Below are 25,294 nucleotides of genomic sequence, written 5' to 3'. Positions count from 1 at the left end.
AGCTCCGTCTCTTCATTTGTAAAGCAGGACTTTCTCAAGATTGCCAGGTTATAGGACTATCCTGAAGAGCTGCTGAGACAACAGGGGGGAAACACTTCTATAAATGATTTTTTGATGAGGGAATTGAGTTTACAGGGGTTAAGTGACTTGCCCACAGTCTATCAATAAATTGTGCAGCCAGAACTTAAACTCAGGACCAGAGAGCTCCTGGGCATCAAACAAACAAACGAACAAACAAACAACAACAACAACAAAACCCCAAAACACTCAAATAATGCATGGTTGCAGAGAAGGGATGCAGATATTTGAAGAACAGACCTGGGGCTGAGGTCTGTCCTGAGAGGGAGTTTGTTGAGTTGAACTTTGCAGGAGGAAAGGGCTAGGACTTTGGTAAAGATTTTTTTTTTTTTTTTTTTGGCGACAGGGTCTCACTCTGTCACCCAGGCTGGAGTGCAGTGGCACCATCACAGCTCACTGCAGCCTCGACCTCCTGGGCTCAGCCAGTCCTCCCACCTCAGGCTCCTGAGTAACTGGGATCACAGGCACATGCCACCACATACCCAACTAATATTTTTTTTTTTTTTTTTTTTTTTTTTAGTAGAGGTCTCACTATGTTGCCTAGGCTGGTCTCAAATTCCTGAGCTCAAGCAATCCTCCTGCCTTGGCCTCCCAAAGTGCTGGGATCACAAACATGAGCCACTGTGCCCGCCAGTGAAGATTTTTTTTTGATAGGAGGAGTGGCCTAGGAGAAAATTCAGAGATGAATAAGCAAAGTATTTCGTTTGTCCACAAGAGAGAACCTGAGAGGGAAACTAAGAGGGAGGAAGCAGCTGTGGGGGAGGAACATTTGCCATTTCCAGAGGACACTGCTGCCAGGAGAGGGGCTCTCTGCAGCCCGGAGAGCCGTGGAGAGAGGCCTTCCCAGCTCACAGCACAGGAGGAGGGGAGTCAGAGCTGCTCTGCGAGCAAGCTGCCCTGGAGGCACACTAGACAGGGAAGGGGCCGGGCATCACTGACCACCTGTCATGTCACCTGTGATCACAGTAGGATTGGGTGAAGGCCTTATACCCCCTGGTGTGATTGTCATTTTCCACCCCATTGTACAGGTGAGGCTCAGAGAGTTAGGTCACTGGCCACTTCCTAGAGTTCCTCCACCCCAGCACACCCTAGTTGCTCCCCTAGTGCATGCTGGGACCCCTCCAGCCCCAGAATCCACATGTCTGCTCTCCCTAGTGAACTCCAGGGTAGCTCCATGCGGGGGCCTGGCAGGCAAGCTGGCATTACCTAATTGCTGTCCGGCTGCTTTTGTCCCTTCATTTTTTCAGGCTGCCTGGCTCTAAAAGTCTCAGACAGACAAATGAGACTCCAGCCTTGTTCTGTTCAAGCTCCAGCAAAAGGAAGAGATCACAGGCTGTCGCCTCAATGGAGCAACAGCCAGATCCAAAGGCACAAAGCACTGGGGCCAGCGGATGTCTTTAGCGAACGACAAAGCCCAGGCCAGTGCCCTACTTACGGCTGTGACTTTTCTTCTTGGGCTCTGCCTTGTGCTGTGAGGTGCCTGGGGTCAGCACTGCAAGTGCTAGGACTTGATCATCAGCCAGCCTCCCTGGGGAGATGAGCCCTCGTTAGGGCCAAACCTCAGCATCCTAAAAACCTCTCCTACCTCAACCAGGCAGGTGTTTCTGGGTTCAGGGGAGAAGAATCTAGTCAGAGGAATGCATACTGCTGCATGGCCTCAAACAGGCCTTCAGGCTTGGGGACTGGAGCTGACTGCCCAAGGCGGAACCTGTATAGGCTGCCCATCTGTAAAAGCAGCACTCTGCCACTCTGGGCTCCAGCTCCAAGGCTGTGGCACCTGCCTGGGAAAGAAAAGTGATTTGTTTTTCTAAGACCAGCCGAACAAGCGCAAAAGAACCAGCGGGTAGGCAAGTGTAGGAGCAAAACTGCACATTTATTTTTGGTCACTTAAGGTGTGGGGAAGAGGTCTGTTGGCCTCCGGCAAAGAAGGCCAGCAGAGCACCCCCCCCCCCGCCACAGTGAAGCTCTCCGAGGGAGTTCCCACAGTCCAGACAGCAGTAGGGAAGCTGGGAAGTCCGCCTGGGACCCTGGCCAAGAGTGGCTTTTCTAGGAGTGGGAGGGCAATAGTCGGGGCACGGGCGTGTTGGGGGGGGGGGGGGGGGTCCCCAGGGGCGACCGGGGAAATCTTGGTCTCTTTGGATTGACGTCACCTGGCGCATGCCCAGTTGATCTGCACCTTCCCAGGCGCCGGCTGCATTTTCGCGCGCGGGAAGAGTTGGTGGTGAAGAAGAACCCGGAAGTGCACCATCTTGCCTCCGTTCGTCCAAACAAAAAGTCCTTGGAGAGGCTGAGGACGTCTGGCCTTATCCTGTCCTTGTCCTGGCTGGTAAGTGGGGTGGATAGAACATCCCTGACCCCCTCCTTGAACTGTGAGCATCTCAAGGGCAGGAACTGTCCCCCATAGGACTTGCTATCTCCTGGCATATTAGCATTTACTGAGCTGTTTGGAGCGTTTTAAGTATGCTAATCCACTTAACCCTCACCTCAACCCTCGGAGGTGTTATTCCCATTTTTCAGACAGGGAAACTGACACACAGAAAGATTAGGTTCATAAAGCTCAAAAATGGGGACTTGAATCCAGGCAGCCTGGCTCCAGAACCCAAATTATTAGCCATTATTGTGTACTGAATACATAAATAATACATGAATATATGGAGAAAGGAATGAATGGCTTGTAGAGAGAATGACGTGAAAGTTCTCTGTTCAAAAGTATTTCCTCTATTAACAGTTTCAGGGCCTGTGAATGTGCTATTGAAATGTACATTCAGTTTTAACTAATGTGCTATTCTCTTCAAAAATGCTCCTAAGAAATTGGGGTGACGGCAATTATTGGCCATGCTCTGTGGCCCCCGGAATGTCTAGGGGAGGCCCAAGCTCTGGGAAGAACTTAAGCTAATACATGAGGAGAAAGAAACAAGGAGTTGGGTGTTACTCCAGAGAACCCTGCTAGTAATATTAATGATGTGGCACAGGGACAGGAACACAGGCTGTGAAGCCTCTGAGCTGGGTGTGTCTCTCACTGGCTTTGGGGCCTGGGGCGAGTCATGTGGCCTCCCTGAGCTCCAGTGGCCCTGTCTGCCAGGGAAATGCTGGTCCCTACCTGACAGCTTACGGTTAAATAAGCTATTGTAGTTAATGCATCTGGCACAGGATAGATGGTCAATAAATGGTGGCTGCTATTGTTATTACACAAATTTAAGGCAAAAAACTCAAGACAGTAATGATCACCAGTCTGAGCCCCCTTCTTAAAGTGATGCTTGCACTGGTGATCCTATTTCTGGTCTCCTGGACACTCCAGTCATGATACTGCAAGGGCAATAGCTTCTTCTCCCAGCGTCTTTCCTGGTTGTCTCCATCCCTTCTCCTGCCACTGCCTTGGCCTGGGTTCCCACTACCTGTCACCAGGACTCAGTCGAGTCTGAGAAATTGAGAGCATCTGTGGTAAAGCCCGCTGGAAGGAGTCCTGCTAACCAACCACCTCTGCTAAGCAGCCACCTCAGCTAAGCAGCCACCTCTGCTAACCAACCACCTCTGCTAAGCAGCCACCTCGGCTAAGCAGCCACCTCTGCTAACCAACCACCTCTGCCAAACAGTCACCTCTTCCTCTGTCCTCATCTTCTGGCTTCAACTCTGCCACTTGGTGCTCCAGCTTCTCTTCACTCCCCGTCCCCTTTTCTCACTCTTCTCTCTCTGATCATTCCATGGGTCTTTTTGGTTTTGGTTGAGTTCTAATTACATTCCTTAGCAGGTGGCAATGAAGACAGCTTCTCTCCTGCAAGTGCTCATCAAACGGTTGTGCACAATAAACTTGGACAAGAGGTAAAAAGAAGCCTGGCCCCTGGGGACAGGGATGGCGCAGTAGGAGAACCCCTCATGCAGCAAGTACTCCGACGATGCAGAGTGAAGATTTGCAAACTTGCCATGTGTCCTGGCATAATGCCATTTGTCTATCTGCCACACAAGAACAGAAATTCTTCGTTCTGAGCACATGGAAGCTGAGAAGGTGGTTGGAGGCAACAGGTGCTTAATGAAAATGACCATGAAGGTCCTGGTCATTCACTCTGCCGAGGACTAATAATAATAACTAGCCTTTAGGGAAGGCGTCATAGTTTACTCCTCTCAAAAACTCTCACTTGAACCTCATGACCACCCCACGAGGTAGAGAGAGAAATGGTATCATGAAGCCCTTTTCAGACGAGGAAAGTGAAGTCTTGAGAGTTTAAATGACTTACCCAGGGCCCAGGCCACAGGGCTGAGCACCTGAACCATTTTCCCATCACTTCTCTCAGCTCCTTTCAGGGTTGCACACTCAGCCATTGACCTACCCAGCAGTCCCATGATGCACCATCCCCTTACTGGGCCCCAGGTGCTGAGCAGTTTTGAGAAAATCATGTGGCCATGAGGACTGTGACCAGCACAGACTCCAGCCTCGAGCCTCAGCCCTCTACTTGCTCCACACTTCTTTCCCATGCATGGCCTGCACTCTCGTCATTCCCCTTGACATACTTCCCCACTGTTTCCTCTGTCCTCTGATATCTCCTCTGACACCCGGCGAGTCGGCCTTGCCCCCTCTTCTTCCAGATGATTGAGCACATTTCAGCTCCACGCATACAAACACTCCCCACTCTTGTCTTCTCTCCTTCCATCCCAGTGCCACAGGAATTCTTCCTGTTCAAGGCCTCCCCTCAATGCAGCCCTCAGCTCACCTGCTCCTGGCTGTCCAGGGTCCCATTCACCCACGATCCGTCAGCATCACTAGCCCCTTCCCGCCCATGAACATGCCCTGTTACCCCTCCGGACTTCCCTGCCTAATCTGCCTTCCTATTCAGCCTAACCTACTGAAAAAAAAAAGTCTGCACCAGGATCTGTCAACCTCAGCACTCCTGACACTTCGCACCAGAAGTTCTTTGCTGTGGGGGCTCTCCTGGGCACTGTAGGACATTGAGCAGCATTTCTGGCCTCTACCCAGAGGAGATGCATTCCTTTCCATTTAGAAGAAGACCAAAGGGCTCTAGATGCCAGTAGTGACAGTTGTGATCATTCCCCAATAAGGACAGATGTTAAGATGTTATAATGCCCCCAACCCAGATGATACAGTTGTTGACAACTTCAAGTTATGACAACCAACGAAAAAAGTCTCCAGACCTTGCCAAATGCCCCCTGTAGGACAAAATCTCCCACCATTGAGAACCACTGGTCTACACTGTCCATTCCACTTCATTATCCCTGGCCACTCGTCAATTCACTTTTAATTCAGTTTCCATGTCTTCTCCAATCTCTTGGAACTGCCTTAGCCAGCATTCTCTCCACCTCATATTATTAGATCACTTGTGTTCATGTCACTGACCCCTGCTGCCCTAGTGGAGCTGTTTACCGCCCCTTCCTTCTGGAGCCTCTCTGCTCTAAGGGCTCTGGATACAGGTCCTGTTAGTTGCCCTCCAAATGCCAGCCTTTTTCCTACCTTCTGTCAGTGGGAGCTCAGTTTCTACTACAGAGGCTGAAATATTATTCACTTTCCCAGCCTCCTTGCAGTAGGACAGGGTAATGAGATCTAAGGGAGAGTCTACCTTAGAGAGCTTCTGGGAAATATTTTATTTCCTGATAAAGGGGAAGAAGGGACGCAAGGAGAAAGCCACATTATTGGTGAAAGTGTGATGTTGGATGCTGCTGCAGCCATCTTGCAAACACGAGAAAAAGCCCAAGTGAAGCCTGGCTTATAAGGAACTGACCCAGCCCTGGAACTGCTTCCTTCTAGATGTCTTACAGAAGAATAAATGTTCCTATTAGATAAACCAGTTTTAGTCAGCTATCCCATTACATGCAGTCAAAGTATCCTAATGGATCCAGCTTCTGAGACTATACTCTGTCCTTATTCCCCTCAAACTTCTCTGGCTGATCCTTCACCATCTGTTTCTAGGTCTCTTCTTCCTACTCTCCTGACACATTGATGTTTCCGGGGTCCACTGTTCTTCTCACTCCTGTCCACTCCCTTTGTTTTCATCTCATCCTATACGCTGATGTCCCACAATCTGAATCTCACCAAGCCTTCCTTTTGCCTGGGCTTTAGCCCCTTTGCTCCAGTGGTCTGCTCACACATGCTGACTTTGTGGCTTCTTTTGCCAGCCCCCTCGTAATGCTGGGGTTTCTCAGGGCTCATTCCTGGGCCCTTTTCTAGCTATACTTTCCCTCCCTGGTGACCTCTTCCATTCATGCATGTTTAAGTGCCATTTATATACCAAAAATTCAAATTTGTGTCTAGATCCCAGAGTTCTCTGTTGAGGTCTGGACTTGAAATTGCAGCTGCCAGTTTGCTGTCTTGACTGGGAGCGTCCCACAGAGCCTCATACACACATGCCCAAACCACAGCTCACCCCCTTCTCTTAGAAACTGCTCCTGCCTGTGTCCTCCAGCTCAGCGACTCATAGCACCGTCCTCCCAACAAGCACCTATGGCTTAACAGGATGCCTCCTTTTCCTCATCTGGCATGTACCAGGAACTACCACACCCCCCCCACATTTTACCTACAAAATAACTCTCAACTCTGCCCTTTCTCCCCACCACTGCCTTAGTTCTGGCTGCTGTGGGTGCTGCAGTCGCCACCCGGTTGCCCTCGCCACCTCCATTCTTGCTTCCCTCCCATCCACTCTCCACCCCACCATGCAGAGGGACATTTTAAAATGCAAACCATACCATGTACTTTTTCTGCTTAGAATTCTTCAATAGCCCATCATTCCCCTATACCAGTGATTTTCAGGCGGGTTTTGGCAGCAGACCTCCAGTATAAAATAAATTAAAGCAGAATTGTTAACAGTTGAAGTTAGGGAAGGCACTGAAGACCCTCCCAGATCCCAGCCTTCCCCTAGTCCAGCACACAGATAGGCACACACATAGACACACACACACACGCCAGTTCCTACATTTGTTCTGTGCAGACCATAGATGCTATCTAGTCTGCCCCACCTGAATACACAGGAAGGCCCTCTGCCACATCCCTGGTAACATCCAGCATCTGTTGGATACTTCCAAATGACATGCAGTTCACTACTTTACAAGACCCACTTCAGGGTCATACAGGCTGAATATCCCTCATGCAAAATGCTTGGAATCAGACATGTTTCAGATTTCAGATTTGGGAGTATTTGCATTATACTTACTGGTTGAGCCGCCCTAATTGGAAAATCTGAAATTCGAAATGCTCCCATGAGAATTTCCTCTGAGCATGTCGGCACTCAAAAAGTTTTGCATTTTGGATTTTCAGTGTTCAGATTAGGGATGCTCAACTAGTGTTTTGAAAGTCAAAATATTATTGAAGCCATTTTTGTAACCACCTCCCATTTAGGGCCCAGCATAACCTGTAAGTTGGTACTAGCAAGGCTTGCCTCGCCAGCCTCGGTAGGACTTGGGGGTGGCTAGGACCAATTTGCAGTTGGGTGTGAACAGAATAAAGGATGCTTTGAGCACCCATTACATTACCACACAGTGCTGTCTCAGCAGTCCGTTGTTGGCATGTATTTAGCCAGTTGGGGCAGGCTGCTAGTCGTCGGTAAAACCGGATGACTCTGAACCATAGAAACAATACCTCTGCTTGGGTTTCTTTTCCCCAGAGAATTCCAGGCCACTCTGCATCTCTGGAAGGGATGATATTGTCACATACAGCAGAGGCTCTGGAACACAGACGACTCTAGGTTCAAACCCCAGCTCTGCCATTTGAGAGGTATGTGACTGGGACTAGATGCCCATTCTGAGCCTCAGTGTCCTCACCTGTAGGGTGGATCATCATTAGGATAAGGCCTGTGTTTATCAAGTGCCAAGTGCTGTGTAATTTCTCAACAATCAGTAGTTGTTAGGGGACACCCTTCACCAGCTCTTCCAGCCTTCCCACCTGGCTTGGAAGTAGGTGCTTCTGCACTCTGTGAAGCGAGGGAGGAGTAGCTCATGACTTTCTCCTCACACCTCACTCACTGCTCCCCAAGTCGGGGGGCGACTTGACTGACTGATGAGTTTGCACAGCCCTGGCTGAGTTCCCCCACCCCCTTATTTAGACACCTGCGCCCTTGGGGTCAGCTGTCCAGGCAGCCTCGGTCCCCACGAGGGGAGGAATCCGGTCTGCCATTGAGGGCGGGAGGATTAGGGCATCTCTTGTGGCCACTGCATCTAAGCACTGAATCCAGGGAGATGTTTTCTATTGGTCTGCAGACCCCATAGGGGCTTTTAGAAGGGTGGGCCCAGGCAGCAGGTGAGAGCTTGTTTAGGGTGAATGTCAGGGGTCCTCTGGCTCTGAAAATCTTTGATTCTAAGTCTGTTAGATACGAGATCATAAGGGGGTGCATCTGTCTCACCTACCCTAACATCTAGGGAACTAAAAATCGCCCCTCGCTTCCTTGCAAAGGAGCAGGAGGAGACCGGAAAGGACCAGGACAAAATGGGGCCCTGGCATCTTTCTGGATGTGTGGCAGAGCCCCATGGAATTGGGGGCTGATGCAAGTAGAGTACTTAGCACACTGCCTGGCACAGAGTGAGTGCTCAGTGCATGCTGGCCTGTGGTGCTGGGTGTTAGGAGAGGCAGCTTTTATTGGAAAGAATAAAGAATCATAAACATAAAACATCTGGTCACAGCCTCTCCCGCTGTCAGGGCCCTTGGTGGCTTACCATGGTCTCAGGAGCAAAGGGCCCCCTACCAGAGCTTGAAAACCCACACAGTCACTCCATCTACCTCCTGGCCTCCGCTCCTGCTGCTGCTCACCTGTGCCAGCCACAAGGAAAGGACTTCCTTCAGTTCTTCAGGGAGCCTCTTCCTGTCTCAAGACACTTGCACTTAGGAACTTGTCTCTGCTGCACTTCCCTCCCCCTACTCAAGGCCTAACCAGCCTTCTTCTGACACGTCATAGTTTGCTTCCTTAGGAAATGACTCTGACCATTCCTGGTTCCCTCCCCATCATGTGTGTCCTTTGTGTCCATCTCTCCAGCACCCAGGGAGAGCTGTCCAGTCAGCACCCTGCTGTTAGGATCTGGCTGCTCACCAGGTAGAGACACCCAGGGAAAAGTGGCCCTAGTGAAGAGATGCAGCCTTAGGTAGGGATTAGCTCTGAGTTTCCCCGGCTGCTGTCATCACCCCTACATGCCTACACCTGGAGCCTCCATGTGCCCTGTTTCCAGGTATCTCTTGGAACTCAGGCACCTCAGCCCCATCCCTTCCTTTGCAGGGGCAGGTGTCTGGAAGAGCACTGGTGAGCACAGGTCTGCAGCCACATGACAGTTTCAGCCTCCAGGCTGGGGCAGGAGGCAGGTGGTAGCCAAGGCACTGCACTCTTCTCCAAGAAGAAATGAGAGTTGCTTTTTAAAGCCCAATTACAGCACAGGTGCAAGAGTAATTGTACAGCATGTTCACATGTGGCTGAGATTTATATCTCATAAGGCAAGAGCTGGTGCCCAACTCGCCTGCCTTTCTGGCTTGTCCAACTTGGTTGTGCCCACTGACGTGGCTCAGTTTGTCACTCAGTCTGAGAAGTAGCTGAGGAAAGTTCGTAAAGGCAGAGGCCAGTGTTAAATGAGATAACTCCTAGAACATGCTTTGGAAACAGTATATGATGGGGCAAAATTGCTGTCACCACTTTTGTCCACTGGGGACAAAGAGGCTTGCCTGGAAGGACTGGATAAAGAGGAGCGAAAAGAAATATCCAGGGTGGTGCTATTTGTAGGATAATTTGCAGAATCCATTAGAGAAGTGCCTTGAATGATCCTAGGGCTTTCTCCACTTGCAAGATCAGGGAGGAAATTAGAGTGCTGTCTTCAAGTGATAATAATTATTAATAATAGCAATTAACAGTAATTATCTGTCAAGCATTGTGCTAACCACTTCACATGTCTGTGATGGTTAATTTTATGTGTCAACTTCACTGAGCCACAGGATACGCAGGCGTTTGACCAAACATTATTCTGGGTGTGTCTGTGAGGCTGTTTCTGGATGAGATTCCCATTTGAATTGGTAGACGGGGCACAGCAGATCATGTTCCCTAATACGGGCAGGCCTCATCCAATCAGGCGAAGGCCTGAATAAAACAAAAGGGTTTGCCCTCCCTTGAGTAGGAAGGAACTTTTCCTCCTCGACTGCTTTGAGCTGTGGCATCATCTTTTCCGGCCTTTAGCTGGGAGCTCACACCTTCAAGACCCTCCTGGGTCTTAGGCCTTCAGACTGGAGCCGGAATTAAAACATCAGTTTTCCTGGGTCTCCAGTTTGCCAACTGGAGATCTTGGGACTCGTCAGTTTTCATAATAGCATGAACCAATTCTTTATAATACATTTCTCCCCCACCCCTTCTCTATATCGTAGATACATGCTGTTGGTTCTGTTTCTCTGGAGAACCTTACTACAATGCCTCATCTCATTTAGTTCTTTTTTTTTTTGAGACACAGTTTCACTCTGTCACCCAGGCTGGAGTGCAGTGGCATGATCTCGGCTCACTGCAACCTCCACCTCCCAGGTTCAAGCAATTCTCCTGCCTCAGCCTTCCAAGTAGCTGGGATTACAGGTGCCCGCCACCACTCCCAGCTAATTTTTGTATTTTTAGTAGAGACAGGGTTTCACCATGCTGGCCAGGCTGGTCTTAAACTCCTGACCTCAGGTGATTCATCCGCCTTGGCCTCCCAGAGTGCTGGGATTACAGGCATGAGCCACCGCACCCGGTCTCATTTAGTTCTCATTATAGTGCTGTCAGAGAGGGACTGTTATCTTCTCCATTTCATAGATAAAGAAACTAAGGTTCAAACATGCCAGATGACCTGCCATGGTCACACACGGCCTGGAGTGGCAAAGCCAGGAGCACACTGGAGCCACCTGACCGAGTGCAGACACCTCCCATGTGCAGAGTGACTTGGCCACGGAACACTTTACAAGAAGGGGTTAACTCGACAGCTGAAGGGGTTAACCCTCAGGCCACAGCACCTCAACCCTGGTGGCACAGCAGGATCAAAAATACCAATGGCTGTGCCGCATTCCAGGCCAAGGGACTCAGAATCCTAGGGGGAGGTGGGTCTGAGAGCCACCTGTCTGGATATGTTCTAAAAATGTCTCAGGTGGCTTCAGAACAGCCAGGGGTGGTCAGGAAGGGCCCCAGAGGCTGCATGGGGGAGAGGGGCTGCCCGTGCTAAGGCCCTCCCTCCCTCCACCCTACCCCCTCAGGACGCTGGCTTGCACCCTGACCTTGGCAGAGCATGGCCTTCCCTAGCTGCCCAGAGGGCCCCCTGCATGCTCTCTGGTTAACACATTCCACCTGCAGCCGGGCAAACTAGCACAGCCTCCAGGCCCAAGAGAAAACAGACTAAAAGTCTCCTTTTTTTTTTTTTTTTTTTAATTGGGTCAAGAGAAAAACAGAATTATAAAAAATGCAAGTCATGGTTAGAACTCCTGTGGTGCTCAGGACGCTGCTGTGCTCTGCGTCCCCTACATGTGAGAGCCAGTTGTACTGTGAGGGGGATGGGACAACAGTGACAACAGCATCAGCAATGGCCACTTGGCCACCGAGAGCGGCATCGCGTGCCAGGCACCGTGTTGGCTGCACTCCTGCATCATCTCAGCCTGGCCTCGTGGACGACCCGTGATTAGCTATTATTAAGGCCCTTTTACAAATGAAGAGGCTGCCATGAAATAACTGGCAGGGCGGACCACTAGGAAGCGAGCCAGCTTTGCCCAGGGCACAGCCGCACACAGCCTCAGCGGGGGTGTGCTTGGCCATATCTTCTGGGTGGTCTTGTCTCTTCTCACGGGTTGCACTCAGGTGACCCGAGACACCCAGAGCTGGGAGCCAACCAATGCTGGCCGCACACAGAGCCCCGCGCCGCCGAAGGTCTCCCTCCGCCACCGGGTTGCTCTGCGGTTTGGAGAAATCAAGAGAGATCATTCAACCTGTTGTGCCTTCATGTGGCCGATGTGACAGACCCTCCAGGACCTGGGCGGGGGCGGGGGGGGAGGTCTGTGAATACCCTGGGGGTCTCCCATGTACCAGACCCAGCGGGACCTCGGCTTCTCCTCCCGATGACCTTTAGGAAGGACTCCCTGTCCTGTCTGTTTTCTGAGCTGCTCCTCCACAAGCCTTCCCACATCACTCCCACCCACAGATGCAAACCCAGCGGGATGGGAAAGGCAGGCCAGAGCAGGGCAGGAAGGACCCACTTCCGGTGTCACATGCTATGCCGTAGACGTCATTTTCCTCCCTGCATTAAACAATATTCACTCTTTCATTCGGCTCACATTCATGAGCCCTTGGGCTGAGCTGGGGGCTGGGGCTGCCAAAACACACAGCCAGCAAGCTGGTGCGTCTTGCGGTTAGTGGAGTAAATGAACAGTTACAAGTTGTCATGCAATATGGCCATGGCAATATCGGAAACATACTCAAACTCCAGCGGTAGTCCAGAGAAGGCGTGGCTAATTTTGCAGTAGTGTGGGGTGCTGAGTAAGGGGACTCCAGAAAGATCATTTTAAATAGGACGTGGCCTCCTAGCACACTGGCCAAGCTTAGCCTCCTCCCTGGAGCTTGATCAGGCCATTCCCACCATCCCAGGTCTCCCCTGTTCGGATGCAAACAGCACATCGTCCTCCATGTCACAGCTGTACTCTTAATTCTGCAGACAGTTCTGCCTTGCTTTGCTCAGCAATGTTTGTTTGGTTGTTGCTGTTGTTTTGTTTTGTCCATGGCCTCCTCTCTTAACTGGATTTTAAGATCCTTGAAGGCAGGGATTATTTCTGGCATTTTGCTGTCTCTAGGAGCTGAGTCAGTGTTGAGCATCATGGAATGCATAGTAAACACTTCTTGAGTTAGCGGCTGAAAGGTGATTGAAGGGTTGGAACCTCTCAATTTGACAGCTGGTAGCAAGCAGGGTGTGGAAACTCAGTGAGGACAAAAGTGGAGAGAGGGAACTGTGTTGCTGCAAGTGATGCTTTTTATCTGACAACCGGTAATGCAAACCTTTAACCTGGAGGAGGCTCAGTGGAAAAGGTGGACAGTGTTTCTGTTTGTCACCATCTGGCTTTTCACAATATAATTTATGACTCACATGTAGTCAAATATAACTGCAAAATTAATTTCAAAGTCAAATATCGGGTTGAGGATTATATGCTATTTGGAGTTATTAAAACTACTGCTCTGTTCTACAGTAAAGGAGGAGAGGAAAGAGTCAGAGTCTATTCTGTTCAGAGAGCAGAAAGGCTCAAAGAGGTAATACACTTCCTTTCTAGGTTCTAGTTTTATCGGGGGAAAATCAGACAAGTAAAAAGCTTATATTAAAATTATCTTTTATTATTAATTTTGTTTCCTTTTTCTTTTTTTCTCTTCTTTTCTTTTTTCTGTTGCCCAGACTGGAGGGCAGCAATGCAATCTCGGCTCACTGCAACCTCGACCTTCTGGGCTCAAGCAGTCCTCCCGCCTCAGCCTCTCAAGCAGCTGGGACTACAGATAGGCAACACCATGTCCAGCTAATTATTTTATTTTTTTGTAGAGACAGTGTCTCACTTGGTTGCCTAGGCTGGTCTCAAACTCCTGGACTCAAGCGATCCTCTCCCCTCCGCCTCTCAAAGTGCTGGGATTACAGACTTGAGCCATCGCACCTGGCCTAGTATTAATTTTGATCAGAGTACTATGTATACCTTGTTTAAACATCAATAGATGCTACAAGGTTTATCATGAAAAGCAGAGATTCCTTACAAGCACTTTCAACTCTTTTTAGACACTTTTCTGATATTTTCCTCCATAGGGGTGTGTATGTGTGTGTGTCTGTGTGTATAAAGACAGTATCTTGCTCTGTCTGGCACCCAGGCTAGAATGCAGTGGCATGATCACAGTTCACTGCAGCCTTGAACTCCTGGGCTCAGATGATCGTCCTGCTTCAGCCTCCTGAGTAGCTGGGACCACAGGTGCATGCCATCACACCTGGCTAATTTTAAAATTTTTTGTAGGGACAGGGTCTCACTATGTTGCCCAGGCTGGTCTGGAACCCCCGGCCTCAAGTGATCCTCCTCCGTCGCCTCCCAAAGTGCTGGAATTATAAGCATAAGCCACTGTGCCCAGCCTTTCTCCATAGTTTTAAGTAATATATTTCTTGATTCTTTTCATTTTACACACATATTAACTTCCTACTATGGAAGAGAAAGAGTTTTGCTTTTATATAATGTACATACATGCACATTCACAATCATTCTTCAATATAGTATTTCACCTTTTCTGGATAAATTAAAACTCAGAATTTATGTTGATATGCCTCTGCAAATAGAAGTATTGTTTATAGATAAGCCTCAGAGTTTACTATAATGGCATTTCCTTTCTGGTACAATGTTTTGTTTCTCCTGGAGTTAATAATCACAGTGTTTATGTTTGCTCAAATTTGTAGGCACCTTTCGCGAATTCTTCCAACCTCTTCTAAAAACTCTTCTTAATATAGGCAAACACATGAAGTATGTGATCAGGTCTTCTGTCCTTGTTACGCTTGAATCCAGATATCTAGTGTCCTTCATCCTGCTGCTTCACTCTGAATTGATAGGTGTCTAGGCCAGGGGTCCCCAACCCCCAAGTCATGAGCTGGTATCGGTTCATGGTCTGTTAGGAACCCGGCCCACAGCAGGAAGTGAACAGCAGCAATTGGGCATTACTGCCTGAGCTCTGCCTCCTGTCAGATCAGCAGCGGCATTAGATTCTCATGGACCTCGAACCCTAACGTGAACTGTGCATGCAAGGGATCTAGGTTTCATGCTCTTTATGAGAATCTAATGCCTGATGATCTGAAGTAGAACAGTTTCATCCCACAACCATCCCCCAACCCTGTCCAACCCCATCCCAGCACATGGAAAAGTTGCCTTCCCTGAAACTGGTCCCTGGTGCCAAAATGGTTGGGGACTGCTGCTCTAGACCTACTACGCTATGTTGCCCTGAAATTCCCTTCACCTCTCTCCTGTGTTGAACTAGCTGTTTCATGTGTCACTTTTTGTTGGTTTACTCCCTTGTTTTATTGAAGCACAACCCTTAGTAACTTCTTGAGAAAGGGCCCACAGAAAGTGAATTTATTTAGACTTTTCTTATCTGAAAAACTCTTGAATTCATCCTCACATTTAATTGATGATGCAAAAGTCATTTTCCTTCTGAATCCTGAAAGCATTGCTCTGTCGTCTTCTAGTTTCCAACAGTGTTGGTGAGACATCTGAATGCCATTTTGATTCCTGATCCTACATGTTTTTCTGAAAGTTTTACGATCACCTCTTTGTCCCTGGTGTTCTAAAAATTTACATTGATATCTATGTTTTACAATGTTCCAGGCACTTGGTGCAAATTTTATGATATTATTTCTTTAATAATTTTCTACTCTCCATTTTTGCTTTCCTTTCTTTCTGAAGCTCCTATTAGTTTGAGGCTGGACTTCTTGAATGGATTCTCCGTTATGGTTTTTTTTTTTTTTTAATCTTTTCTCCTATTGCTCATTTATCCCTTTATTCTATTTTTTCAGCCCTACTATTCAACTCTTCTACTGAAGTATTCATTCCTCTTATGAATGCCTTAATTTATACAAGCATTTTCTAATTCTATAAATGCTCCTGTTTTTATCCTGTTCTTGTTTCATGTATGAAATATCTTCCAATTCCTTAAGGATATTGATTTTAGTTTATTTGGAGTTTTATTCTGCTTTCTGCATTATTTCAGTGTTGGAGTTTCCCGAGTTTCTTTTTCTATTTGGTTAGTTGGATCGCTGGCATTTGTGTTAGAGCCTTTCCTTGAGCCTAACATACGTCTGAAGAGGCTTAGCTGTCCTTTATTCTCTTCATCTTTAAGAATGGCACTCTTTAAAAAAAGCTATTTGGATGTTCTGGGTGTGTAGCTATTATAATTCTTATAGCTTGGGCTCTGGAATCAACTAGTCCTGTCTTCATCGTGTTTATCCTCTAGCTCCGTTACCTTGCGCTAGAGAGCCAACTTCTGTAAGCCTCATTTCCTTATATGTTAAAATGGAGATGGAGATAATAGTTAGGACCATGGCTGGGACCAGGGTCTGATGCTGTCAGGTGCTGATGCTGCACTTGTGTGACCCTGAAAATGAGTATCTCCTTAAATTTTGTGCCCTGAGTGCCTTACTTCCCCCCCACATCCTCCCCAACAAGCTTACACGGCAGCTTGGAGTATTCAGCAGAAAAATACATTGTAGGTGTTTGGCACCAAACTGGCCTATGGTAAATCCCCAATAGACATGAGCTGTTAATTACGGCATGTGTGACATAAAGATTATTAATGTAAAATACTTATTTAATACACACATATTTTTAGTGTATTAAATAAGTATTTAGTACGTCAAAATCATTTAATGACATTAACATATTTACTGACATTTGGTGCTCTATGAAGTGAAGAGAATTAGAAAAGAGAGGGAAAATGGAGGGGGTACACAAAAAATAGCGTGAAGAAAGGATTATAATGATAAAAAATAGAAAAAACAAAGGGAAAACAATCCAAATTTACTGAAGAAAGGCTCACCTGGGAGACAGAAAACAATGTCAAGGAAACAGGCTGGAGCTGCAGCTTGAGCAATTTTGCTGGTGAAGAGAAACGCCATCGTTGTAATGAGGAATGAGTTAATAAGAAGAGGCTAGAGTCCCTTTCTCTTAGGAAAAGAGGGAGTGAGGGAGTGACTGATTGTTTGAGGCTTCCTGAAGGAACAGAAACAGCCTGAAGCCTGAAAGAAGACGCTCCTCTGTAGCCTGTTTCCCAGTTTCAGTGCTCGCCAGCCGCTGCTGCTTCCCCTGTTGTAGTTGATCTTTGGTGTTCTGGGCTTGTGGCTCAAGGTGAGTTAAGTCAGGAGCAAGACAAGTTTATAGGAATGAGAAATAAATACACAAGCACTAGAGATACCTTTCATTCTTAAGATTATGGGAAATAGAAACATTATGAAGAAAGAAAGAAAACCCCCAACACCACAATGAAGTGAAAAATCAAGATGAATTTAGAAAAATATAAAAGGGTACAAGGAAATGGTTTTGTTCTTCAAACTTATGACCTTCGCAATTTAAGAGCTCTTTGTTGCTGGGCTCAGTCTAACGTACACACAGAAAGCCATGTGAGTGCCTTGGTGCTCTGCTCCTCTTTGGGCCTAAAGGCTGTGGGGCGGCCTTTCTGGACAGGAGAGTGGGAGGCCAGCCCAGGCTGAGACCTCTGGGAGAGAGAAAGGAGGAGGATACACCCACCACCTCCCAGGCATGCCTCACAGAGAATCTAAGAAGCCACCAGCCACAGGAGCATGTTGTTTAATAAGCCATTGGAACTTCCTGGAATCCCATGATTTCTTTGTGTTCTGGTGGCATTTAGGGAATTGATTGAAAAATCAAAGCTATTTAAAAATGAAATAAAGCACTCCTGTGGGGTGTTTGATCTGTCACTCAAACCTTTACTGAGGAGCTTAGGCAACCTGGGAGGAGCTAAGGCCACTAACCCTGTGTGCTGGGGGAGGGGCAGGCACTCTGGAGGGGTGGGCAGAAGGCAGGTTCTTATGCGAGGTCAGAAAGAGTGGAATAAAATTATTATGTCATTTGAGCTGGATCATCTGACTGGCCCGCCTTCTTGGAGTTACAGCAAGAACTAAGAGTGTTGGCACAACCACTCTTGTGTCGGGGCGGAGGGGAGGCTGTTTCTGGTTTCAGTGGAAAGACACTCCCATCTGCTTTAGAACATGAGTTCTGGACTCAGCAGAGATGGGGCAGGTCCTTTGGAGCTTGAACTCGCAGGGACCTGCTCTGAAAAACAGGCATCCACTGCCACCCACGTTTGCTGGCAGGACAATCAGTGAGACAACACAGCATGGTGTTGGGCTCAGGGATGCACACAGAGTAAGTGTTCATTACGTGGCAACTGTTATGAAGAACCTGGTTAAACTGGGCTGCACAGTTCAGCGCCTTTGCTTTGGAGTTTGCCTTAAACAGGTTCATTGCTGGTGTTCGTTGGTCTCCTAAGGGCCCCACTGAGTACCCAATACGTAAATGCTGGGAGACTGGCACTGCTGTCAGCCACTCATTCTTTCAGCAATTATTTATTGAATACTTACATGTGTCAGACATAGTCTGGTTGCTGGGCATCTAGCAGTAAAACATCCCTGTCCTTGTGGAGCTTACGTTCATTACAGGAAACAAACAAGAAAATACATGGTCCATCAGGGAGTGATGCATGCTACAGAAAAAATAACAGGGTAGGGAGGAAAGGGAGCATAGGTTTGGAGTGGGAGGTGGCTGGGGGGTTTTTTAGTTTTTATTTTTTGAGACAAGGTCTCACTGTGTCACCCAGGCTGGAGTACAGCGATCTCTGCTTACTGCAACCTCTGCCTCCTGGTTCAAGCGATTCTAGTGCCACAGCCTCCTGAGTAGCTGGGATTACAGGCACGCACCACCAGGCTTGGTTAATTTTTGTATTTTTAGTAGAGATGGGGTTTCACTATGTTGGCCAGGCTGGCCTCAAACTCCTGGCCTCAAGTGACCCACTTGCCTCTGCCTCCCAAAGTGCTGGGATTACAGGCGTGAGCGACTACACCTGGCCAATGGCTGTTTTATATGGGATAGTCAAGGGTGGTCTTGATGTGAAGATGACATTAAGTTGACCTGAAGGAAGCAAGGGAGATGTATTAATAATTAGAGGAAGAGCCAATTGTGATGGCTCACACCTATAATACTAGCACTTTGGGAGGCTGAGGTGGGAGGATCATTTAAGGCCAGGAGTTTGTGACCAGCCTGGGCAACACAGTGAGACCCTGTCTCTACAAACAATGAAAAAATTAGCCAGGCATGCTGGTGGCTAGGCTATTCAGGAGGCTGAGGCAGGAGGATCACTTGAGCCTAGGAGGTCCAGGCTGTAGTGAGCTGTGATCACACCACTGCAATCCAACTTGGGCAAACAGAAGGAGACCTTGTCTCAAAAATAATAATCATAATCATAATTAAAGAAATAATATTCAAGATAGAGGAGTGTGGCAGACTGAGTAATGGCTACCAGAGATGTCCATGTCCTAATCCCCAGAACCTGTGAATATGTCAGTTTACTTTGCTGACATGATTAAATTAAGGTTCTCGAGCCGCTGCAATTATCCTGGATTATCTGGCTGTTCTCAATGTAAACTCAAGGGTCCCTATAAGAGGGAGGTATGAGGGGCCGGGTGTGGTGGCTCACGCCTGTAGGCCCAGCTACTTGGGAGGCTGAGATATGAGAATTGCTTGAACCCATGAGGTGGAGGTTGCAGTGAGCTGAGACAGCGCCACTGCACTCCCAGCCTGGGCAACAGAGAGACTCCATCTCAAAAAAAAAGAGGGAGGTAAGAGGGTCAAAGTCAGAAAAAGTGATAACAGAATGAGAGATTGGAAAAGGCTACACTGCTGACTTTGCTGATGGAGGAAGCGGCCAGGAACCACGGAATGCAGCCTCTAATAGCTGGAAAAGGCAGGGAAACAGACTGTCCCCCAGAGCCTCCAGAGAAAACACAGCCCTTCTGACACCTTGGCTTTAGGACCTCAGCTCTCCAGAGCCATAAGATAACACATCCTGGATGTTTTAAGGCATCGAGTTTGTGGTCATGTGTTATAGTAGCCCCAGGAGGCTAAGACGGGCACAGCAAGTTGAGCAGGCCGGGAGTGGAAGTGTGCTGAGCAGGGGTGGCCCTGGGATCAGCGAGGGGCTGGGCTGGTGGAGTGAAGCTTACTGGGTGGAGTGGCAGGGGATGAACTCAGAGTGGGAGGGGGCCAGGACAGGTGGGGCCCTGTCAGGCCTAGAAAGGATTCTGGCCTGTACTCAGATGGGAAACCCATGGAAAGAACCAGACATGTGATGTGGTCTGACCTTCATTTTAGTCCAGGTAAAAGATAAAGGCAACTGGAAATGTGGTGGAAGTAGAAGAAGACATGCAAATGTCAAACATTGAAAGTGTTTTCAAGGAGGAGTCAAGCATTTCGCTGATGGGGTGAATCTGGTGACAGCGAAGGATTACTGACTCCAAGGGGTTTCCCCTGAGAAATTAAAGGTACGGTGGGGCATGGGCTGATCTGGGAAAGCCTGAGGGAGGAGCAGCCATAGACTAAGTTCCATTTTAGAAAGGGAAGTGTAAAACACGGATCAGACTTGTGGTTGAGATACAAGGCGTGGGGCTGGATACCCAAGCCTGGAGTGAGATGTTCTGGCCGGAGACATAAAGTTGGGAATCAGGAGCCTAAGGATGGCATTTGCAGACGTAAGACTGGATGGAATCAGTGAGGACAGGTAGAGAAGGGGGATCAAAGGATAGAACCTGGGGCACCCCAACATTTAGAGATCCAAGAAATGGGAGAAAACGCAGATGAGACAGAAAAGGAGCCAGGGAGGAAAGAGGAGAACGAAGTGAGTATGATGTCCCAGACACAATGGAGCAAGGGCTGCAAGAAGTGAAGAACAGGTTATGTCAAATACTGTGATGGGTCCATTAAGAAGACAAGTCAGGCCAGGTGAGGTGGCCCACGCCAGTAATCCCAACACTTTGGGAGGCCAAGAAGGGCGGATCGCCTGAGGTCAGGAGTTTGAGACCAGTCTGGCCAATGTGGTGAAACCCTGTCTGTAGTAAAATACAAAAATGAGCCAGGCGTGGTGGCAGGCACCTGTAATCCCAGCTACTTGGGAGGCTGAGACATGAGAATCCCTTGAACCTGGGAGACAGAGGTTGCAGTGAGCCGAGGTCATGCCATTGCACTCCAGTCTGGGCAACAAGAGGGGAAACTCCATCCAAAAAAAAAAAAAAAAAAAAAAGACAAGTCAGGCCACGTGCAGTGACTTATGCCTGTAATCCTAGCACTTTGGGAGGCCAAGGTAGGAGGATATTTGAGCTCAGAAGTTGAGACCAGCCTGGGGAACATACCAAGACACCATGTCTACAAAAAATACAGAAATTAGCCGGGCATGATGGCACACAGCCATGGTCCTAGCTACATGGGAGGTTGAGGTGGGAGGATTGCTTGAGCTGGGGAGGTTGAGGCTACAGTGAGCTCTGATTGCACCACTGCACTCCAGCCTGGGCAACAGAGTGAGACCATGTCTCAAAAAAATAAAAATAAAAAAAGACAAGCTTGAATGGATCAATAGATGTAGTAACTGCAGGTCATCCATGACCTTGGCAAGAGCAATTCCATTTTTTTTTTTTTGAGACTAAGTCTTGCTCTGTTGCCCAGGCTGGAGTGCAGTGGCACGATCTCAGTTCACTCCAAGCTCCGCCTCCCAGGTTCATGCCATTCTCCTGCCTCAGCCTCCGGAGTAGCTGGGACTACAGATGCCTGCCACTGCACCTGGCTAATTTTTTGTATTTTTAATAGAGATGGAGTTTCACTGTGTTAGCCAGGATGGTCTCGATTTCCTGACCTCGAGATCTGCCCGCCTCCTCCCAAAGTGCTGGGATTACAGGCGTGAGCCACCGCACCTGGCCGGCAAGAGCAATTTCAGTGGAGCAGGAGTGGAAGGTAAAAAGCCTGACTGGTGAAGGTTTAACAGAGACTGAAGGACAGACTCTTCAGAAGTTTCCAACAATAAGTAGCAGAGAAATGGACTCGTCGCTAGAGCAGAATGGAGAGTCAAGAGAGGTTCTGTGCTTATTTTTTTGAATTAAAGAAGTCAGTATATTTGTGTGTTAGTCAGATTATCCAAAAGAAGGAAAATTTGATGATGTAGGAGAGAGGGCAGAATTGCTGGCTGGAGTACAAGAGAAGCCGGCGACTTTAATGATATATTATTTCCTATTGCTGCTGTAACAGATTAGCACAGATTTAGTAAGTTAAAACAAACAGAAATTTATTATTTTAAACTTCTGGTGGTCAGAAAGTAAGGTGTCCAGATGGCTGCATTTCCTCTGGAAGCTCTAGCGGGGAATCTATTTCCTTGCTTTTTCCATCCTCTAGAACATACCTGCATTCCTTGGCTCCTGGCCATTTTCGAATCTCTCTCTTTGCTTCCACCTGCACTTGACCTTTTCTGACTTTGACCCTACCTCCCTCTAATGATGACTTTTATGATTACAATGGGCCCTCCCAGAAAGTCTAGGATAATCCCGCCATCTCAAGACCCTTACCTTAAATCACATCTGCAAAAACCTTTCGTCATGTCCGCTAACGTAGTCACAGGTTCTGGGCATTAGGACATAGGCATTATACCACAAGCAGGGAGCATGGTGGTCATTCATGGACACAGAAGGGAAGGAAGAATGTGTGGGTTTAGTTGTCATTGGATGAATAGATATGATACATGGATCAATTGAAATTCCCTTTAATATTCGTATTTCCTAAGTGAAATTAGAAGCAATGTCACCAATGGAAAGTGAGGATGGAAATGGAGATGCTGGAGGTGGAGGACAGACAGTGAAAAAGTAGTCATGTAGGAAAATGAGAAAATGAATGAATGAGGGAACATGGTTGCATTTTCAGTAAGAACCAAGGACTCACTTTAATTTAAAATAAAACCAATCAGCATGCTTGTAATGTCTTTCTCTGTCCATGTTCCTCTGTGGAGATGGATTGCTGAGATGGGGGGAGTCAGAGAGCTATGGAATAAACAGAGAGTTGAATTCAACCAGGGCTGCAATTCTGTGAGCACCACAAGGCGAGGGAGGGTTGAGGAGTTAATGTGCCTGTGAGGTTACAGATTTGATATGCAGTTACATTGCAGTCACCATTTCAGTGACTAATGTGTAATGTGAGTCATTGTAAGGGTGGTTGACCATGGAATTGATGTTGGGTAAGCAGGAAATGGGGAACATGAGAGTGATGAGAGACACTTAAAATGTGGTAGGATTGGTGATTTTAAGTCATGATCCAGTTGAGGAATAGTGGGAGTTGGAGTTCTGGAAGGAGTGAGCAGAGCTGAGAAGTTGGGAGATGAGTGAAGAGGTTATGAAGGTTTTGCAGTTCTTAGTAACAGGAAGGTCTAGGGGTCTAGGTGGGAGAGGGTACCAAGGAATGAGAGGACAGGATGTTAACGGACCATCTCCCATGGCTGTTGAAATCACCATGGATGCTAAAGAATTGCAGTTGGCACAGTTGAAAGGGTGACAGAGCAGCAGGGGTTCAGTGCAGAAACAAAGTGGGGTGATGCTGGGGTCAGTGAATGGCTGCACCTTGATGTGGCCTGAGGACATGAGCTTCAACTCGGGGAGCCTAAGGTCAGTAAGTATCATTGGTGACCCTGATGGATACAGCCCAGGGGTCAGAAAGCCTACTGGTAACAGGCCAGAGCCACGCAGCTGCCCTCACAGCCTTCTGGGGCCCCAGATATGCACACACTCATTCCTTGTCCTGCCCTTTCTCAGTTATTCCTTCACCAGCACCTCCAGAGTGCCTACGGTGAGCCCCAGATGATGCGGGACACCGCAGGTCAGACATGAAGACAGAGCCTTTGTCCTGGAGGAGCATTGAGCGTCCCACGCCCACACCACACAGCTCCTCCCCGCCTGAACCACTGTCCCCTGCAAGGTGAGCTGCCAACCATCTCAAAGGTCAGGGGGAGGACCAGCAAAAGCAGCTGCTTCTCTCTCTCTCTCTCTCTCTCTCTCTCAATCTCTCTCATAAAATGCATTCAAGCAATCTAACAGCAGCAGAAATCTATTTAGATTTTGTGCCTCAAATTATTCTGGCTTTCAGGAATGTACAATTGCTCACACAATAAAGACTGACTGTCCCTCACCCCGTTCCCCACACACCGCAGGGCTTTGATTATGTGAGTGTACTATGCTTTTCACTCAGACATCCAACAAAAGTGCCATTTGACTGAAAAACAAAAAACCTGTCAATGTGCTGACAAGTTACCATGAGTCAAACAGAGGAGGAGGCAGACTCACTCCCTTCTTTCCCTCACCTTCCGGCCGCTTTGCTGGGATCCTGAGAAACAGTAGAGGCCGCCAGCCCAGCCTCAGGATGCAGCCAGTCCTGAGGAGCAGCAGCACACTGAGTGTGAGAAGCACGGGCTAGCTCCCCTTGCCAGGGCCATGATGATGGACATCGTCTTTTCTGCACATTTTCTGCCTACCCAGAAACCATGGCTGGGAGCCTGTCATTCTGGCACGTTCCACTGCCACACACACACACACTCACTCACTCACGCACTCACACCCTCTACTTTATAATCACGGGGTCAGTGGACCCAGACAGGGTGAGCAGGAAGGGAAAAGACTCCCCCTCAACCTCCCAGTTCTCCAAAGTGCAACCTCCATTCCAGAGACAGTAGAAATATTCAGCTTAACATGGCCAAAGACATGTTTAAAAAATCTTTAGTGGACAATGTGTAGTGGCCTTAATACAGCCTTGGATATTGAGACTATAGAATTTTTGTGCTTTTTTTTTTTTTTTTTTTTTTCTTTTTAAATTAGAAGGTTTTTAAGCATTTTTTGGCCAAACCCCGGGTCATGAACGGGACACTTACCAAAGTGAAATGACTTTCCCATCGTTGTACATATCATAGGGGGCTGGCTAGGACCTGAACCCACATTGCACTGACTACTAACTCCCAAACCCATGTGCTCTTCCTCCCCAGCCCTGAGCCATCACCACCCACCCCCACCGGACCACAGGAACACAGACGCTCTTGCAATCTTTCTCTCTCTCCCTCTCTCTTCTCCCCTGACCCTCCCCCCCCCCCCCCCCCCCCCCCACACACACACACACTCCTCTCACTTCTCTTAGCTGACCTCAACATTAAGTATCTTGGCCAGTTTGGGTACAAATCTCACACTTTCCCCAAATGCAAAACAGGGAGCTAAGCTACAGTTTGGCTCTGTGGCCCATAGAGGGTAGCAGGTCTCTCAGAGCAAAGGCTCACTGTGTCAGACGTTCTGGGTTCTGTGGTCAGGCCCTCTCTGCGGTGGGCAGCCATGTGGTCTTTCCTGGTTCCAAAATTTCAGAAGAATTTCCCCTGAATTCTAACTTCAGATTTAGCCAGCATGATCTATGAGAAGAGACAATACTTGGCAGCACGCTAGCAGGAGGAAAACTCCTGGTGATGGTTACAGAGTCGACAGGCAACTTGCAGCAGCAGCACCTCATGCACAGTAGCCTCTACTGTGGGATGACGCCTCTGCTAAGACACTGGAGAAAGGCACAGTGTGGTCAGAGACAGGTACCCAGAGATTCTGGCCACCGCCTGTCGTCGTAGTTCCCAACCATGAAAATAAAATTATTTTTCCATGATGAGTTTTGCAACAAAACAAGGCG

General features: G+C 48.2%; 1 long non-coding RNA gene across 4 annotated transcripts in view; it reads right to left on the bottom strand.

The window, feature by feature from the left end:
* Nucleotides 1–8,919, bottom strand: part of LOC111520905 — a 52,279-nt gene extending 43,360 nt beyond the window's left edge. For all 4 annotated transcript variants that reach the window (XR_002724793.1, XR_002724795.1, XR_002724792.1 and 1 more), the window contains exons 1-2: nucleotides 8,822–8,919; nucleotides 7,552–7,706 (exon numbers count right to left, since the gene is read on the bottom strand). This is a non-coding gene — a long non-coding RNA (uncharacterized LOC111520905). The remainder of the gene's footprint in view (nucleotides 1–7,551; nucleotides 7,707–8,821) is intronic.
* Between the last annotated feature and the right edge of the window lie 16,375 nt (nucleotides 8,920–25,294).

The sequence above is a fragment of the Piliocolobus tephrosceles genome, chromosome 7, assembly GCF_002776525.5.
Source record: "Piliocolobus tephrosceles isolate RC106 chromosome 7, ASM277652v3, whole genome shotgun sequence".
In the NCBI taxonomy this organism is placed as follows: domain Eukaryota; kingdom Metazoa; phylum Chordata; class Mammalia; order Primates; family Cercopithecidae; genus Piliocolobus; species Piliocolobus tephrosceles.
This window is presented reverse-complemented; position numbering and strand designations above follow the sequence as displayed.